Raw genomic sequence first — 18,721 nt, 5'->3', positions numbered from 1 at the left:
TAGCGTATGGTATCCCGGTTTGTTACCGTTTCACCGAGGTTCTCGAGACCAGTAATCAATTCCTTTACCTTTGCATGTAGATCGGCTACCTTCTCACATTTTTCCAGACGGATGTTCGTCAGTCTGTTCCAGAGGATGTCTCTTCTTGCTAGCTTGGCTTCGGATGTTCCTTCGTGGAGCTCCAGGAATTTCTCCCAGAGTTCTTTGGCCGACGAGTAGCTTCCGATACAGTTCACTTCTTGAGGCGGCAACACGCTCAGCAGGTGATATTCCGCACGGTTGTTCGCTACGGAATCATTCTGCTCCTTCTTTGTCCATTGGCTCTCTTCTTTTTTTTCTCCATTCTGATTCGTCGGAGCTATAAAGTCATACTTTATAATTAACCGAATTTTGAAATCAGTTTTCAGGAATACCTCCATAAGACGCTTCCAGTGTGTGAAGTCCCCCTCGAATTTTGGTGGAACAATGCTTGGTCCGGCCATCTCGTTGCTTCGATCGGCGGTTAGTCCTCCTGAAACGCCTTGCTCTGATACCACTTGTTGGTCCCTTTGGAGGCCGACAAGAGGGGAGGGGTGAATTGCCCTGAAAAATAAAACACCCTTTCTCGGATTTTTAACTAGATAACAAAACTTGTAATTAAAATAGAAGAGACTAAATAAATAGAATCTAAAACAGACGCAGAGGATTTACTTGGGTTGCAATCAGAGGATTGCTAATCCAAGGAAAAGATGACACACTATCTGATGATCTCCTCTGGGCGGAGTAGCCTCTTACAGCGTTGACAGCATAAAAGAATAGTAGATCACAGAGAGAATGGATTACAAGTTGATTGAAAAGACTGTGCAGATTAGTGTTATATTTATAGCACTGTTCGGGACGCCCTGAAGGATCCGGACATCCTGGGGGGATAAAATTTTATCCTCCAATATTCAGATCGAGTCAAAACTCGATCTGATCAAAATCTTTGGTCCAGGCGCCCCGGTACATTCCGGGCGCCCCGGAAGGGTCCGGGCGCCCCGGTCAACTCCGGGCGCCCCGGACTTTCCATCCGGTAGCTCTGCTTCGGTTCAGCTCATCTCGGTCCAGGTCTTCAACTCCGGCTCTGCTAGCTTGGGTGATCTCGACCATCCGGAATAGGGCTCACCCGAACCCAACTTCCAGCCTTTTCCTCGAGCAGCCTTCCTTCCCGGTTTCTCGTCCCTCGAACGTCATGTACGTTCTTCTCGTCCACCGGTGTACTCTTCCGCGGTCACCTCGTCCCTCGAACGCACCGAGCCCGTCGGCTCTCTCCCCGTGTCGTCCTTCTCGCTAGCCGCATCTTCCGCTCGACTTCCTGTGTTCTTAGCTCCTGCACACTTAGATACAAGGGTTAGACAAAACAAGACCTAACTTAACTTGTTTAATCACATCAAAACACCCTGGGGTTCCAACACATTCCCGTGTCATCCTTCTCGCTAGCTGTGTCTTCCGCTTGATTTCCTGCGCTCCTAAGCTCCTGCACACTTAGACACAGGGATCAAAAACCAAACAGAACCTAACTTGATTGATCACATCAAAATAACCACGGGATCCAACAGAATCATCCGTTAAAGATATAATGCATCCAAGTCAATAAATACTCAATCGATCAAAACCTTTAGCCTTGCATTGAGATTTGAACTCATCCCAACCCTTAGATCAGATATGAGTTGATGAGAACCGCTGATCCAGATCTGGAGGAGTTCAAATGAGAAGCCATTTTCGATCATCATTTTGCTACAAGCCTACAAGAGATCGCGTCAAAAATAGAGGAGGAGGCGCGTGACAGGGGATCAGCTTCGAACTTCCTCCTCCGATCGCCGACCACCTTCTCCGCCGAAAGCGGTCATCGGTAGGTCAAGGGATTTTCCTTCCTCCGGTGATCGTGCATTCACCTTCCCTCCATCAGCGCAATCCACCGAGGCTTCATCTTCCGCGATCCATCGCCATATCAACCTTCACCATCGTCGAACATCCGCTATCACGAGAGAAGGGGTTACCCAGTTCTTGGGATTTTACAATTTGTCCTAACCCTAATTCTACATCACCAATGCTTGGATCCAATAACAACTCTGTTCACATTCATTCCTATCATCTCCAAAGCTGATCCTCCATCCTTGGCCACTGCTGATTTGCTTCTCCCTTACAGATCCGATCCGACACAAGATTAGGATGCCCTAGCTTGGTTGTAAGCTCCATTTCAAGTCCTGGATTCATTCATTGCCGGTTGTAGATTCCTTCCATGTTGGCAGTTTTGATGGATGCATGTTATGTTTCAATTGTCATTTACACCGGATTTGAATTTGGTTTAGTTCTTGCTTAATGTGATAGATATTAGTTAATTGTGGTTTGAATTCAATTGTGATTAGTTGATCTTGGTTAATTACAATATCCTTGTTCATCTTAATCTCAATTAATTTAGTGGATTATATTAGGTTAATTGCTTGCTTTTCCAATTGCTTGAGTTAGTTTGCTTTCGTAGTATATTTTCCTTTATTTTCTATGCATATGTTAGATTAGATTAGTTTTGTTAATTGCTTTGTGCTTCTTTAATTCATTACGAGCATGGTTTAGATTAGATTAGGTTGTCTTCCATTACTCGACTTAAGCATTTATAACTTAAAACCCAACCCCATGTCCAAATAAATTATTCCTAAGATTTGTCATCATCGACTACATTTCTTGTGAGAGATGACCCGAGTCATCTCTATGCTACATTAGCGTAGAACGGTTCAGTACTTTAATTAAATTTGAAACCATTGTACAACACACAGTTTATCAAATTTGGGGCCGTTGCCGGGGAAGTGTAGAGGTGTTTGATAATTTTAGGATTGTTTTTTTTCTATTTTTTCATAAAAAATTGAAACATTCAGATATCTATATATTTGATTTTATATATTCTTGTATCTTTTGTCTTATTTGCTAGTTTTTCAGTATAAGAACAGAAAATTTCTTTGTCCATGGATCCATATTGTCAGTAATTTGGAGGTGGTAATGGGACTTATGGTTTTGGTTGGAGAGAACAACCAGATTACATGTATGGTAACACGCAACAATGGAATCCTGAACCTCAGTACTACCAGCCTTAGTGTTATCAACCTAAACCTCAATACTACCCACCCATGGAACAATAAAATAGATACGAGTCATTTTCAAATACCTATAATTCTAATTGGATGGATTATTCACATTTCAGGTACGAGAACTCACAAGGATAATTTATTGAGTCGTATTCAGCATATCAGAGCCCACGGGGATTTCAGGATGATTATATTCCTACTTGGTTACAACCATGCTAACAAGTCGAGCCAACTTACTAGGAGCAATCCAAGACTATAGCAAAGAGTTTCTGCCCTCAATCAAATAAAAACTTCAATGCAAAAAATAGATGAGCTCTTGTAGCAAAATGAAGCACACATGCTCCAGTCTCGATAAAAAAATGAAGTGTCATTACAGAATTGCCAAATACAGTTGGATCAAATTGCAACATCTATTAGCTAGCTACAAGCGCAAGGCTCCAGTCAATTCCACTCAGAGATCATTCCTTACGGGATTGACCTGTCTTAGGAGATGGATTGTGAAGTTTGTAGTAATATTGTCTCTGAGTCTACAACTCTATATGATTCCTCTACTTCCTTGCATTGTGATATTGTAGTTGTAAATGATCCTTACTCTGATATTATTGTTGTTGCAGATTCTGTTTGTAAAATTTTTATTGACACTGTTGATGCTGTAGGAGTAGATTTGGTTGATGATGTAGGTGTTGTTGATGATGATGGGGAGCTAGTTGAGTATGACTATGCTTTTGTTGATAAGGAGAGTGTAGGAACTTTTGTTGTGGAGCCAGAGCCCCAAGAATCATTTCCTTTAGTTGTACTACCACTAGAGCTAGAGCCTTTACCCGAACAAGAGGATGCCATATTCATATCTTCAGAACCTCCAGGTACCTTTCAACACGACAAAGTTAGTATTTCTCCTAATTTTTCAGAAAATTTCATAGAGGTACCACTAATTGATTTTATTGGATGTGATGTATTTTTCGATACATGCTTTGTAGGGATTGACATTATTCCATCTTTTTCATACCCCGCATGCGTACAGGAAGTGTTGTCTTTTCTTGGCTTTGTTCTAAAGTGGGTGCTTAAATTGAACCGTCTCAAACCTCCAAGAATAACTTTCAAAGAGCACAAGGTGAAGGGAGCGGTCATGACTTCAATTTGTAGCATTCCACTTTCATAATGGCTCCTATACCTAAGCTGTCTTCAACCACCTAGAGGTACCATCGAGGAGACATCTGGAGGGAGTGACATTTATTGACACTAATCTCTTGAGCATAACTCTCTCCTCCACAAGGACCATCCATCCCACTACCGGTGTGGATATTGCTCTTGAATCGTCTTCAACTGCCAAGAATAAAGAGGAGTTCGTTCTTTGTTTTTCTTGTTACTTTATACATTTCTTTACTTCATACTTTGTTTTCACATTTCTCTTTCATACTTTTCACTTTGTTTGGTCTATACTTCATTTATTTTGAATAAAAATCTCCATGTGTTTTCTTTGTAATGCCTTGAGAATCGTAAAAGTTATTTAAGCTTGACTATCAAATTTTAGGTCACTTGACACGATTGAATGCTTCACTTGCATACTATTAGTTTGTGTGGTGATGGATTCTATTTTGATTAATTGAGGTTGATTGTCAAATTACCTAGAGAGGACTACTTCAGGCCTATACTTTATTCTGTTTTTGTGTGATATGCACTCATGACAATTTAACTCTAGAACTTGTTTTGCTCTTTTTGAAATCACAATATCATATATTTGGATGAACATGATGAAGGATATATCTTTCCTATTCTTTGATTTCTTTTCCTTCCAAACTCTATTTGAAAAACTCAACAAAAATGTACCTTTTGTCACCTTGCTTTGTCATCCTTCCATTGAGAGTTTTGGTTGATTATCTTGATGACTTAGATTGTTCGATGATGGGCAAGACTTTAAGTGTGACAGATGTTATGTGTTGGAAGTTTATGGAGCTATACATTGATTAGAAATTGTGGAATTTTGGCAAGTGTCCTAAGCTTACTTAGAGAACTTGAAGAGACAATTACTTTTAGTTTGAGAGGGTTGTTTGAAGCAAATACCAGCTGGTTTGAATGTGCAGTTTTGGCATGCTGTAAAGAAATGCTGTGAAAATGTGTTTTTGAGCCATCAGTTATTCAAATGCTGTTAAAAAAAAATTCAGATCCTAGGAGGGAAGTAAGTGTGGTGTTTAGATCAAATTATAGAATGGGAACTTGATGTATAAGTTGTTCAAATTATTAATCAGCATTTGAATTATGTTACCGAATTTGTTAAGCTGAAACTATTTTCCTACTCTTAATGTTTAGTTGGTGTGTGGGTGCTGAGTTTTGATTTAAGTGTGGTTTTGTAACCATTGAAGTTCATAAAAATTAATACATAGTTAGGAACCGGCACATTAGATAGAAGCTTAGTGTTGAGTAGTCCAAGGGCTTGAAAGAAAATTCAAACTTAAACTGTTGTGCCAGAATTTCTTGTAATCCCTTGTATAATGATTTTTGAATTTTGAAGGGGTATGTATCAAGTTAATCATGTGTTTGCCAAACCCTATTGCAGTTTTATTCTAAAGATAACTTCAGAATAAGTACATGCCCTGTTGTGGTCATTTGGTGTTCTTTCTGACCTTATCCAAATTTCCAGAATTCGGGTCAAGAGAAGCAAGGAAAACAAAGGGTTGCAGAATCTGGAGTAGGATGATGAATAGAGTGAAGTGTATGAGATGAATGGCTGCAGTAATTAGAGAATGGTGTGGCTGCTATGAGCAACTCATTCAATTATGGATTTTGTCATTTCTATATTAACTAGAATCTTCAAATCTAAACAAGAGCTTCTGCTGAATCTGAATTTTCAAGGCCTGTTTCCTTGGACAAATTTCTGAAAATTGGAAAAGAAAATCAGAGCATGCAACTCCAGTGAGTTGATTTTTGAAACTGCCTAATTGATTCCTGAAACTTCATTGTGCAAATTGTCAAGTATCTGAACTCAAATTCAATTCGATTGCTGAACCACCGAAGATACACATCAAATTAGAGAAGAGTTTAAGGACATAGAAGTCATAATTTCCTTTTGGCAACTTAAAATTTTGAGGTCTTGCTGAATTCTAAATTCTGAAGATCAGACAATACATAAATCCAAATTCTGGATTAGCCCAATTCTGGATTTTTGCTGAAAGAAAAAAAAATCAAGATGCAGACAATACATAAATCCAAATTACTGCTAAGGAATTGCTGAAATTGCTGAAACAGAATTCTAAAAAAACTGTAAACTTGTTTGCGTGCCAAGTTGAATTGCAGTTCCTAATCAGTGACAACCTCAAGTGAGGTTTCTATCCTTCCATTGTTAGTTGGTGTTACAATCTCTCCAATCCTGCCAAGTGTTCAAAACCTGTAATTTGCTGAATGCTGATTCTGAAACTGAAGTGCTGAAAAATCAGAGCTTAGTTTCAATTCTGAAATTTCTTTTTAAGCAGGATTTCTGATTCTGGTTTGAAGACATGAATTGCAGAAATTAATTCCATCTTAGAGACTCCTAGCAGATGCTTTTGGGGATGGATTGAGTTGTTTTTAGCTGAATGCTACATTAGTTTAGTAGGACAATTTGAGAGCATTTCCAAGTCCTGGTGTGGCTGTTAGCTCTGAATGATGCTGCTGAAAAATGTCCACAGCCATTCTTATCTCAGAAACTTAAAAAAATCTGTACAAGGGTTGGAAAGTCTGTCAATAGCAGATGGAATGATGCAAGATCTTGTTGCTGGAAAAGGTTTCAAAGAAACAGGAAGTTTCAGGGATTGCTGAAAGTTGAAGAAATTGCTAAATTCTAATCCTTAACTTTTTGAATTGATGCTGCTGTATTTCCAGAAATGGTTTCTGAAACTCAGTCCAGAAACTGAAATTTTCTGCTGTAATTCTGCATTTGTTGGGAGCCACATCATTCTCAGTTGGTGTGGAGTAGCCATGAACCTGAAAGAGAATTTAGGCTGTTGTGTAGGAATTTATCAAAGTTGTTGATTTTGGATGTTGCTGGAAATAATTGCCCACAGCAGGTTGTAATTCAAGGGTTGCTGTCTTGCTGATTGGTATAGTTATTAAACCTTGTTTTGGTTCTTTACTTATGCAATATGAATGCAATCATTAAAGATGTTCAGGTAACAAGTGCCAACTGCAGGGAAGAAAAGCTAAAAATTTTCTTGAATCTGAGTTTTCAGGCCAGTTTCTGAATTCTGGGAAGCTAGTTGTTGTTGATAATTGAGAAACCCTTTGAATGTTAATTTGAGTGCCTAAAATCTGTGATGAGCCTTGAATCTTCCTCCCAATGAAGTGTATATGATAGACAAAGGAATCATGAGCTACTGGAATTGTAGATGCAAGAGACTGCAATACGGAAAAATTTGAAGAAACTGTTGCATATCAAATTTGTTTGCAGGGTTCTAATCAGTGAGAAATCCATGTGGAGTTTTTAATCTTTTATTGTCATTTGGTGTCCAACTCTTCTCAAGTTCCTTATGAACAAAAATTTGAAACTTGCCAGGAATTAAAGTTCTGAAACTAACACTGAAAGCTGATTTCTGAAGTTGAAGCTATTGGGAAGGAGAAATTCAAGAGAGGGAGTTGCTGAAATAATCCAGCTGTTGGATTGTCACAAACATGTGAAACCGGCTCAGTAGAAGTGAACTCTGAAGTAACAGAGAATTCAATCAGACTTGTACATTACTGCAGAGGAAGAAATAAGAATCAGTAACACTCAAGCGCAGGAATTGAGAAGTTTTATCAAGCACTTTGATGCAGGGAGGTTACTGAATTCTTTGATAATATCGATCAACTTCTGATAGCCAGTCTTGAGCAGGGACTGATGTAGGAGGAATATCCGGTGAACTAATTGTAATTGCTGAATCACTCATACAAATCAAAGAGTTCCATTCATGAATTCTGATTTCTGAAGCTGGTTTTTGGGCTATTGCAATTCAGGGATTGAGAATTGAGAAGCCTCTTCTCAAATTATTGTTGTTGATTCACCTCAATCTTAATTGGTCCTTCACCCATACAATTAAGAGAGTTGACAAATAGATTAACTAACAGTAAACTCAGGATTTAGTCAAAGAGTTCTGCATCTGTGTCAGAAGGAAAAAAAAACCTGTTTGATACCAAATCCAAGTGCTGTTATTTCAGTACTAAATGGGATTCATTGCTGAGCTAAATTCTCCATGAACTCAGCTGTAATCACCTGGAAATCAGAATTCTGAAACTCAATCCAGAATTGCAGAAGTGCTTTGAGCTTGAGAAATCCTGCTTGTCAAAGTAATGAAACTGGCTTCTGCAATTCCAATTGAAGATGTATTCTGAAAAAACTGAATTGAATCTATTACCTCACTTTATCTCTGAATTGTTGACATTCAGCTTAGGAGATTCACATCAAATTAAGAGGATCTTGGAGGGCAGTAGGGCACTTCAAAGAAACTTGATAGGATTTCAAAGAAATGATGAAAGTTTAATGGTGGAATAAGGAAGTCTTAGAAGGGATAAAAATCTAAAGTTCAGGGGTGGTATATCTTGAATGAATGTGATTAATTTGAAGAGGAAACTAGAAAACCCCCAAATAGGGAAACTTCTTGCCAGTTTCATTTTTGACACAATTAAAACATAGCGAGTGGTGGTTAAAGAATCTTCATTGGAGTTGGTTGATACAGACAAAAGCTCAACAAGACACATTCGTTTTATATATATTAATTGGTCAACTCATGAGGTTTATTTTTTCAATACTCTCACTTCTTCCATATTGATTTCTTTTCTCTTGGTATTTTGCTTGCTTCACTTAGTTCTTTTTTACTCCATTTTAATTCTTAATAAATTCTTTTGATTCATATGTGCTATGTTTTATGATGGTGGAGAATTAGAAAACAGGCAAACCTATGGTAGTGAAATGTTATGAGTGAACCTCCACTTCCACGTTCGAGTGTGAGAGTTAGAATAGGTACATTTACCTTATGAGGTTATATCTTTCTTAGTTAATCAAATGGATTGAAATCACCATGCTTATTGATTGATGTAAGAATTATATTCATGAATGTTTGATCTTTAGATGATCTTAATTAATTACATTTTACCATCTTCTAGGTATTGCTAAGGAAATTATTAGGGAGATGATTTTTAATTTGTTTCTTAGTTCTGTTTGCTTGCTCGAAACATGCAAGAATAAGTGTGGAGGATTTGATAACTATCATTTTGTCACATTATTTAGGATCATATACTCATGTTTTTAGAGTTGATTATGTATTTAAATCAGCATTTATATCATATGTTAAGAGTTTGGATTCATTTTGAGTTATAATGTAAATTATCTCATATTTGTAAAATTATTGCTAATATTTGAATGTGATCATTATAGGTGATCAAAGAATCATGGACTTGATCGACCAGGCTCTGAGATAATCTAGATTGTCCATCCAAGACCTGAGGCAATCTTGACTATTTGTTAAAGATCTGATTCATCCAAGTTTAGAAGAATAGATCATAGCCATAGATCAAGATCTGGAACCTTGCATCGAGATTTGAACTCATCCCAACACTTAGATCAAATCTTAGTTGATGAGAACCGTTTATCCAAATCTAGAGCATCTCAAATGAGAAGCCATTTTCGATCGTCATTTTGCTACAGGAGATCGCGTCAAAAACAGAGGAGGCGCGCGACAGGGGATCATCTTCGAACTTCCTTCTCCGATCGTCGGCCAGTACCATCTCCATCAACAACAGCCATCATGAGGTTAAGGGCTTTTCCTTCCTCCTGTGATTGTGCATTCACCTTCCCTCCGTTAGTGCAATCCACCGGGGTTTCTTCTTCCACGATTCATCTCCATATCAACCTTCATCGTTGTCGATCATCCGCTATCACGAGTGAAGGGGTTACCAAGTTTTTGGGATTTTCCAGCTTGTCCTAATCCTAATTATACATTCCCAATGCTTTGATTCAACAGCAACTCTGTTCGCATTCATTCCAATAATCTCCAAAGTCGATCCTCCATCCTTGGCCACTGCAGATTTGCTTCTCCCTTACAGATCCGATTCGACACAAACATTGGGATGCCCTAGCTTGGTTGTAAGCTCCATTTCGAGTCCTAGATTCATTCATTGTTGGTTGTAGAGGTAGGATCGTAGATTCCTTCCATGTTAGCAATTTTGATGGATGCACGTTGATACGGCGCGCAATAGGGGGGCCCATGAGGAAAGGATCAAGGCTATGTCGCGGCCATAAGTCAAGGTGACTTGACAGTCAATAATCAAGATGGCGTGGCAGTCAAAGTCAAGCATCTGTGGCAGTCAGAGTTCGGGAAGACCTGTCGATCAAGGGGGCAAAGTAGTCAAGAGACAAAGGGCAACGACAGGCGGAACACAGGGTGCAGGTCGGGATCGGCAGAGCTGTTCAGAGACAGCTCGATCTACGGGCCTGCGTTTGAAAGCCCAGAACATAAGTCACACGGTACAGGTCGGGATCGGCAGAGCTGTTCAGAGACAGCTCGATCTACAGGCCTGCGTTTGAAGGCCCAGAACATAAGTCACACGGTACAGGTCGGGATCGGCAGAGCTGTTCAGAGACAGCTCGATCTATAGGCCTGCGTTTGAAGGCCCGGAACATAAGTCACACGGTACAGGTCGGGATCGGCAGAGCTGTTCAGAGACAGCTCGATCTACAGGCCTGCGTTTGAAGGCCCGGAGCATAAGTCACACGATACAGGTCGGGATCGGAAGAGCTGTTCAAAGACAGCTCGATCGGGGCATAAGTCACACGGTACAGGTCGGGATCGGCAGAGCTGTTCAGAGACAGCTCGATCTACAGGCCTGCGTTTGAAGGCCCGGAACATAAGTCACACGGTACAGGTCGGGATCGGCAGAGCTGTTCAGAGACAGCTCGATCTACAGGCCTGCGTTTGAAGGCCCGGAGCATAAGTCACACGGTACAGGTCGGGATCGGCAGAGCTGTTCAGAGACAGCTCGATCTACAGGCCTGCGTTTGAAGGCCCGGAGCATAAGTCACACGGTACAGGTCGGGATCGGCAGAGCTCTTCAGAGACAGCTCGATCTACAGGCCTGCGTTTGAAGGCCCGGGACATAAGTCACACGGTACAGGTCGGGATCGGCGGAGCTATTCAGAGACAACTCGACTACAGGCTGCGCTTAAAAGCTGGGGAGCAGGTCTGACAGGAGGATGTGAGGGGGTAATCATCACATACCAGGGGATATACGCAAAGGCGGAGGTTCCTAAACGAGAAGATGCCTTCATAACCAATAGTAACCAGACAGGTGTCCTTCACTACATGACAAAGCCCCTGCGCAAAGGCGGAGGTTCCTAAACGAGAAGATGCCTTCATAACCAATAGTAGCCAGACAGGTGTCCTTCACTACATGACAAAGCCCAGCGTCTAACGCTTTCTGAGATGCTTGCAGGTTCTAGAAGCCCTAGCTGGCGCATAAAAAGGGGAGGATTCCTCGTACGCAGGTACGCTCTCTCATCACTTTTTTCCACAACTTTTCACTTTCAGTCGTTTTTTCTTTGCGTTTTCTGGGGAAAAAGTACCTGACTTGAGCGTCAGAGGGCCTGACCCGAGGACTTTTTCCCTGGGTTCTGGTCTCTAACAGGAGGGGGGGATCGTCTGAGTGTGTGCAGGAGCCTGCAGCATCGTCAGGCGCCCGTGGGAGCCGGATCACCCACGACTTTCCGTCAACAGTCAGGCCGTCGCGACCAGCCTTCGTCCGACTCAGCTTTCGAACAGGATCAAATTTGGCGCCGTCTGTGGGAAACACAGGAGCCTGATCCGAAGCGTGAAGATGGAGGACTCTGGTCGAAGTTCCAGCCGAAGGATTAATGTTACCATGACCGCTGGGGAGTACGAGCTCTTCAAGGAGGTCAAAAGGCGAGTCGCCTCTGAGAAGCAAGGAACAGTTTCACGACCTCGCCTAGTGCCTGAAACGTCCAAAGAGCCAGCTCCTGTCTCCGACAGGGGCTCGAAGAGGATCAGCCAGAAGAACTTCCTCGTACTTCATTCCGAGAGCCTCGCCGCAACTATCATCAACCAGGGCCTCGCGAGCATAGTCCGAAGAAAGAAGATCCGCAGGCGTCGATGGCGGAAAGCTCTCTACATCCGCCTCGGGATTCAAGAAAGGGAAAAACTATTATCTCTGCCAAAGATCTGCCCGAAGACACGGATGACAAGGTACCCTTCTCGGTTCAGATATTGAGGGAAAATCTACCGAGGGGGTATCATGCTCCAAACATAGGAGAATACGATGGAAGCAAAGATCCAGAAGAGCATTTGTGAAAAATTCAAAAACGCGGCCATGTTGTATCAATATAGTGATGCTGTCAAATGCCGAGTATTTCTGCATACCTTGTCGGGTTCGGCGCAGAAGTGGTTTGATGGGTTGCCCCCAGGATCCATCAATCACTTTTTGGATTTCAAAACGGCCTTCTTGCGTCGTTTCGCCAGTAGTCGTAAGTATCAAAAGACCGACCACTGTCTTTTCGTTCTGAAACAGGGTCCGACCGAGCCCCTGAGAAGCTATATCAATCGGTTCAGCCAGGTGGCCAATGACGTCCCTTCTGCCACCTCGGAAATACTGATGAGCGCCTTCTCCCACGGACTGCTGGAAGGGGAATTCTTCAGGGACCTTATCAAAAACCCTGCCCGAAATTTTGATGATATGGTGGAGAAAGCTTCCTGCTACATCAAAGTGGAGGAGGCTCAGGCGGCTAGGAGGAAGGCCGAAAAGACAGTGTCTCCTGGCAACCGACCTGAAAGGAGGGCACCACAGCCAGCTCAGCCTCTTCAACGCGTTCAACCCAGGCCTGTCCTTCAGCCCGCCCAAGGAGTCAGACCAGCTCCTCGAGTTGCTGCCATACACGCGCCCAGACCTGGACCAAGAGGAGCATCATATTACACATATCATCGGTCCAGGATGCATGATATCAGTAATTGCTTCCAATTCGCCCGTGACTCTAGACGAGCTGCCGAGCAGGGCTTGCCTCCCCCGGAGTTGGCGCCCCAAATACAGAGAATGGAAGAAGAGCGGGCCGCGGCCGGACGTGCTCGGCCCGACCTGGCAGGCCCTTCTAATCAGGCTGGTCCCGCGGGGGACCAAAGAGATGCCGGGGAGATGGAAAGCAGGGGCAACACTGCTGTACGAGAGATCGGCATGATTTCGGGAGGGCCCACTGATGGGGACTCTGGCCGAGCCCGTAAGTCACATGGTCGGCGGTTATATGTGGGGGTTGTTGGGTGCAGCCACGAGCAGGCGTCTGGCCCTGTTATCAGCTTTGGGCCACAAGATTTGGAGGGTTTGGAATTACCCCACGACGACGCTCTCATTATCAAGGCCATTATCGCTAACAGCCGAGTGGCTCGGGTCTTTGTAGATACCGGGAGCTCGGTTAATATTTTATTTAGAGCTGCGTTCGAGGAGATGCAGATCGATGCCGCTGAGCTTCAGCCCGTAACCACTTCTCTATATGGGTTTACGGGTAATGAGGTCAAGCCAATGGGTCAGATTAAGCTGGCCATATCCATGGGCACTGAGCCACTGGTGCGTACTAGAAGGAGCACCTTTATAGTGGTGGACTCTCCTTCTTCCTACAATGTCATCCTGGGAAGGCCAGTTTTGCACGAGTTCAGGGCTGTCGTTTCTACCTTTCATCAGAAGATTAAGTTCTCGGTCAGTGAGCGGATCGGGGAAGTCAGGGGAGAGCAGAAGGTATCCCGTAGCTGCTACATCGACATGGTTCGGGTAGAGGCGCGCAAGAGCCGAAGGATCCATGATGGTGGTGTGCACGCTATTCAAGAAGAACCTTTACCTGTTGCAGAGGAGCCTATCTCTTGGGAAGAGGTTCAGCTGCATCCTGACAGAACGGAGAGCATCACTCGCATTGCTAGTGACTTACCCTCGGAGCTTAAGTTGGAGCTGATACGGTGTCTGACCCGTAATAAAGATGTTTTTGCTTGGTCCCCGGAAGAATTGCCCGGAGTCAAATCAGAGATAGCTGAGCACAAGCTGCATTTAATACCTGAAGCCAAGCCAGTCAAGCAGAAGAAGAGAAATTTCTCTGCTGACCAAAATAAAATTATCCGAGCCGAAGTGGATCAGCTCAAGAAAGCAGGACATGTTCGGGAGGTACAATTCCCGTCCTGGCTATCTAATGTCGTATTGGTAAAGAAGCCTAACAACAAGTGGAGGGTTTGCATAGACTTCCGCGATCTCAACAAAGCCACCCCCAAAGATTGTTATCCTCTCCCACGGATCGATCAGATGGTGGATTCAACTGCTGGCTGTGAGAGGATATGCATAATGGATGCTTACCAGGGATACCATCAGATACCCCTGGCTAGGGAGGATCAGGAGAAGGTTAGTTTCATAACGGCTGATGGTACTTTCTGCTATACTGTCATGCCGTTTGGACTCAGGAATGCTGGAGCCACCTACCAAAGGATGATGGACAAAATCTTCTGGGGGCAGATCGGACGAAACGTCGAAGTCTATGTTGACGACATCTTGATCAAGTCCCCCTGGCGTCCAATCTAATAAAAGATGTAGAAGAAACCTGTGGGACTCTGAGACAATATGGTGTAAAGTCGAACTTTGGAAATGGGGCCAAAGGAGGAAGTTTGTTCATGTTGACGAGGCCTTAGAAGTCTCGTCTATTTGATTCAGAGCTTCTCTCGTAATCATGGACTTTTTGAATAGGAATGCCAGACTAATAACCTCAGCTACAAAAACACCAAAGTTCTTATAGCAAGCAAGTTAAGAGAAAGAGGAAGATTTCTGCTTAGCGAACGAGGTCCTTACCATCGAGCTCAAACCTGTTGTTGGAGAGCTCTTTTGGGTTTATTTATCAGCCACCCCTGAGGCCGTGGGAGCCGTGCTAGTTAAAGAGCAGGACAATGTACAACGGCCAGTGTATTTTTTCAGTCATCTATTGAAGGGGGCTGAGTCTTGGTACACAGCCCTGGAGAAGTTGGTTTACGGACTTGTTCTCATGGCTCGGCGCCTCCGGCCATATTTTTTGGCGCACCCTATTACCGTCCTGACAAACAGTACTATGGGTCGAGCTCTCACCAAGGTGGAGGTAGCGGGTCGGCTTATCAAATGGGCAACCGAGCTAGGGGAATATGATATACAGTATCATCCCCGAACCGCGATCAAGGCACAGGCTCTGGCAGATTTCCTGACAGAAGTTTATCAAGCGGATTCGGAGGAGGTCTGGAAGGTTTATGTAGACGGGTCAGCTACACATCATGGAAGTGGTGTAGGTGTACTTTTAATATCTCCGCAAGGAGACATTATGCAACTGGCTGTACGGCTGAGTTTCAGAGCTACCAACAACGAGGCAGAATATGAAGCCCTACTAGCAGGTCTGCAAGCAGCTCAGCATGTGGGGGCAAGCCGAGTCATAATATATTCAGATTCGCAGCTAGTAACCCAACAGGTGACCGGACATTTTGAGGTAAACAGCGACAAGATGCAAGTTTATAAGGAAGCCTATGAGAAGATGAGGGAGGAATTTAAGGAAGTCACAGTCACTAAGATTCCCAGGGCTGAAAATGAAAGAGCGGATGAATTAGCTAAAATGGCCAGCTCCCTGACCACCTGGGTACTCGACAGATCTATAGCACAGACCTTCCTTATAGCTCAGATAGATCTACAAAATAATCTGGGAGGAGTAATTGATTGGAGGGCGCCGGTAATAAATTTCCTCCAGCAAGGAATTGTACCAACCGACCTAGAAGAGGCGCGTCTGCTCAGGAGACAGGCCCACTCTTATGTTATGATTGGAGATCAACTGTACAAGAGGTCTTTTTCCAGACCTCTGCTCAAGTGCTTGAATATGGAAGAAGCAGATCAGGCCTTGCGGGAGATACATTTGGGGTGTTGTGGCAATCATGCAGGCGGAAGAACGCTGGCTCAGAAAGTACTACTGGCAGGGTATTTCTGGCCTACTCTGCAAAAGGACGCCCAGAAGCTGGTGAATACTTGTTTGTCATGCCAAAAGCATCAGAACTTGACGCACCGGCCCGCTGAGCTGCTGAAAACTTCTATAGTTTCTTGTCCGTTTGACCAATGGGGTATGGATATAGTGGGGCATTTCCCAATGGCCACGGGTCAAAGACACTTTCTATTGGTAGCAGTAGATTACTTCTCCAAGTGGGTAGAGGCCGAAGCTCTGGCCAGAATTACCGAGGATGCTGTGATTCAGTTTCTGTGGAAGAATATTTTTTGCAGATTTGGCCTGCCTCATAAATTAGTGTCAGATAATGGAAGACAATTTCAGGGACACAAGATACAGACTTGGTGCAGGGGGCTCGGTATAACTCAAGCCTTTACTTCGGTGGCTCATCCTCAAAGCAATGGTCAGACAGAAGTAGCCAATCGAGAAATAATACGCGAGCTCAAAGTCAAGCTGGATCATGTGGGAGGCAGTTGGGTGGATGAGCTGCCGAGCATTCTGTGGGCTTATCGTACGACACCCCGAGAAAGTACAGGTTTGACACCTTTCCATTTAGTGTATGGTAATGAAGCAGTGGTGCCTCTGGAGGTTGGGATACCTTCCGCTAGAAGAATGCTATATGATGATGGGAACACCAAACGACGACTGGCCGAGCTGGATTTCATCAGCGAAGTTCGGGAACAAACAACTGCCCGGTTGGAAGCTTATAGACAGAGGATGCGACAGAGCTATAATAGAAGAGTAATCCCTCATTTTTTCGGGGAAGGAGACCTAGTCTGGAAACAGGTGAAGCCCGTAGGGGAAGTAACAAAATTGGCGCCTCAATGGGACGGGCCGTACAAAGTTACCAAGAAATTAGTATCAGGGGCCTATTATTTGCAGGATGCTCAAGGAAGGAGGCTAGACTGACCTTGGAGTGCTAATTACCTACGACCCTACCGAGTCTAAAAAGATCTGATCTTGCGGGTGTAAGACAGGCCAGGCGTGGGGCATGAGAATAGTAGGATAGACGGATAAAAACTTAAAGATACATATGTACATTCAAAGAAATGACAAAAGAGCTCGGTTGCTTAAGAGTTCAGTTGCTCGTACGTACAAATAATTAGCGCAAATCATTTAAAGGGGGCAAAAATCTCAGCTGGGAATCCTTGAATAATTTTGTCATGGTCTAAAAAATCAGGAGGAGGTATGGAGTTCAGGAAGTTCTGCGCATGAAGTTGCCGTATAACTCCAGCCGCCGTGTAAGGGACGGATGCAGAAAAGCGTGCCCCGGCTTGAGATAAAAATTCGGGAGATCTCAGATATGATATTCGACTTCGAATGCAGCGATCGCTCTCTCCTTCTCGATAGACCGCCAAGGCAGTGGATACTCCCGTCAAAGCTGCCCGAGATTGGGATAGCTCTGCTTTCAGAGCCCTTAGTTCAGCTTCTTGAGTTTCCAACTAAGCTGCCTGAACCTCTAATTTCTTGTTCTTTTCCTGCAGAAGGGTTTCCTGGGACTGTATTTCCTGAGTCTGTTGGATTAATTGTTGTCGGTACCCTTCCTCAGCTGTGTTTTTCTCCTCTTTCAAAGCTTTGAGCTCATCTTTGACCCGCACCAAGGACTCTGCCTGCCGTTTCGTTTGGTTGGTTAAGGCTTGGATTTCTGCTTGCAGTGCATAACTAGCCTGGGCTAGGTCATTCAATTGTAGCTCTAGTTCAGAGACCCTCTCGCGGAGCTCTTTGCTTTGATGATGGAGGTGGTGGAAAGATTGGTTTAGAGATAAAGATTCTGCATGAGTCTGGATGGAAGACATAACCTTCAGCTAAGACCAAGTAACAGCAAGTGCAAAGTAAGGGACACTTACTTTAGCCCAGGACTTCGAGAAGCTCTCCATCTGGGCTAATGGTGGTGAGCTATTCATCTGGCTCATGCTCTCTGCCCACAAACTGCCGAGATAACCTTTCATCACCAGAGTGCTCATGGGAATATCATGTCTTCGGGCTAAGGCAGCTTCAGAAGGGATAGTAGTTCTGTAACGATATCGGGCAGAAGGAGAAGGTCGAGAAGGACCGGCGGCCGAACCAGGAGGAGCGGGAGGCGACATAGGAACGTGCTCGGTTGGTGTCGTATCAAGAGGGTCGCTTGAACTATTTTCTTCAGCAGAGATAGGGGCAGAGCGGGATGCTGCTGGTCTTCCCCTGTAAGGGTCGGAGGCAGCTGCAGGAGGAACAGGACCGAAAGCTTGTGTAGTCAAACCGGGCTTCCGACGCCGTCTGTGAAGCAGGGGCTGGTTGTCAGAATCAGGATCATCAGAGTCAGGATCATCAGAGCCAGGGTGACTCTCGGGAGAGGCTGGTGTTGTCCGTAGTGCCTCGACCAGATGAACCTCGACCTGCACGATGGCGGGCCGAGCGGGCACGTCTAGATGTCCGAGGGGCTCCTCGGAAGACGCGTCTGGCTGGACGGTGGGCTTGATCACAACCACGACCTCGGCTCGGAGCGGCAGTCGAAGGAGGAGCGACATGCCGGGGAACAGTAGCAGAGGCAAACAGGGGAAGAGAAGTCGAGGAGGCAGGATGGGAAGTAGGCTGAGCAGCCGTCCTGGACGAGGTGGATCCGAGATGAGGAAGTAGTCTCCTCTCCAAGATTATTCGACCG

At 44.1% G+C, this 18,721-nt stretch overlaps 1 long non-coding RNA gene across 2 annotated transcripts; it reads left to right on the top strand.

The window, feature by feature from the left end:
- The first annotated feature begins 1,760 nt into the window (after window positions 1-1,760).
- On the top strand, window positions 1,761-8,811 carry LOC121988600. 2 transcript variants are annotated; one of them, XR_006114055.1, is made up of 4 exons: window positions 1,761-2,206; window positions 3,215-3,961; window positions 4,120-4,440; window positions 5,737-8,811. It is a non-coding gene; the product is annotated as an uncharacterized LOC121988600 (long non-coding RNA). The 2 variants fall into 2 exon arrangements; XR_006114054.1 differs by having other exon boundaries at window positions 4,076-4,440.
- Window positions 8,812-18,721: the final 9,910 nt, after the last annotated feature.

The sequence above is a fragment of the Zingiber officinale genome, chromosome 1B (assembly GCF_018446385.1).
Source record: "Zingiber officinale cultivar Zhangliang chromosome 1B, Zo_v1.1, whole genome shotgun sequence".
Lineage (NCBI taxonomy): Eukaryota > Viridiplantae > Streptophyta > Magnoliopsida > Zingiberales > Zingiberaceae > Zingiber > Zingiber officinale.
This window is presented reverse-complemented; position numbering and strand designations above follow the sequence as displayed.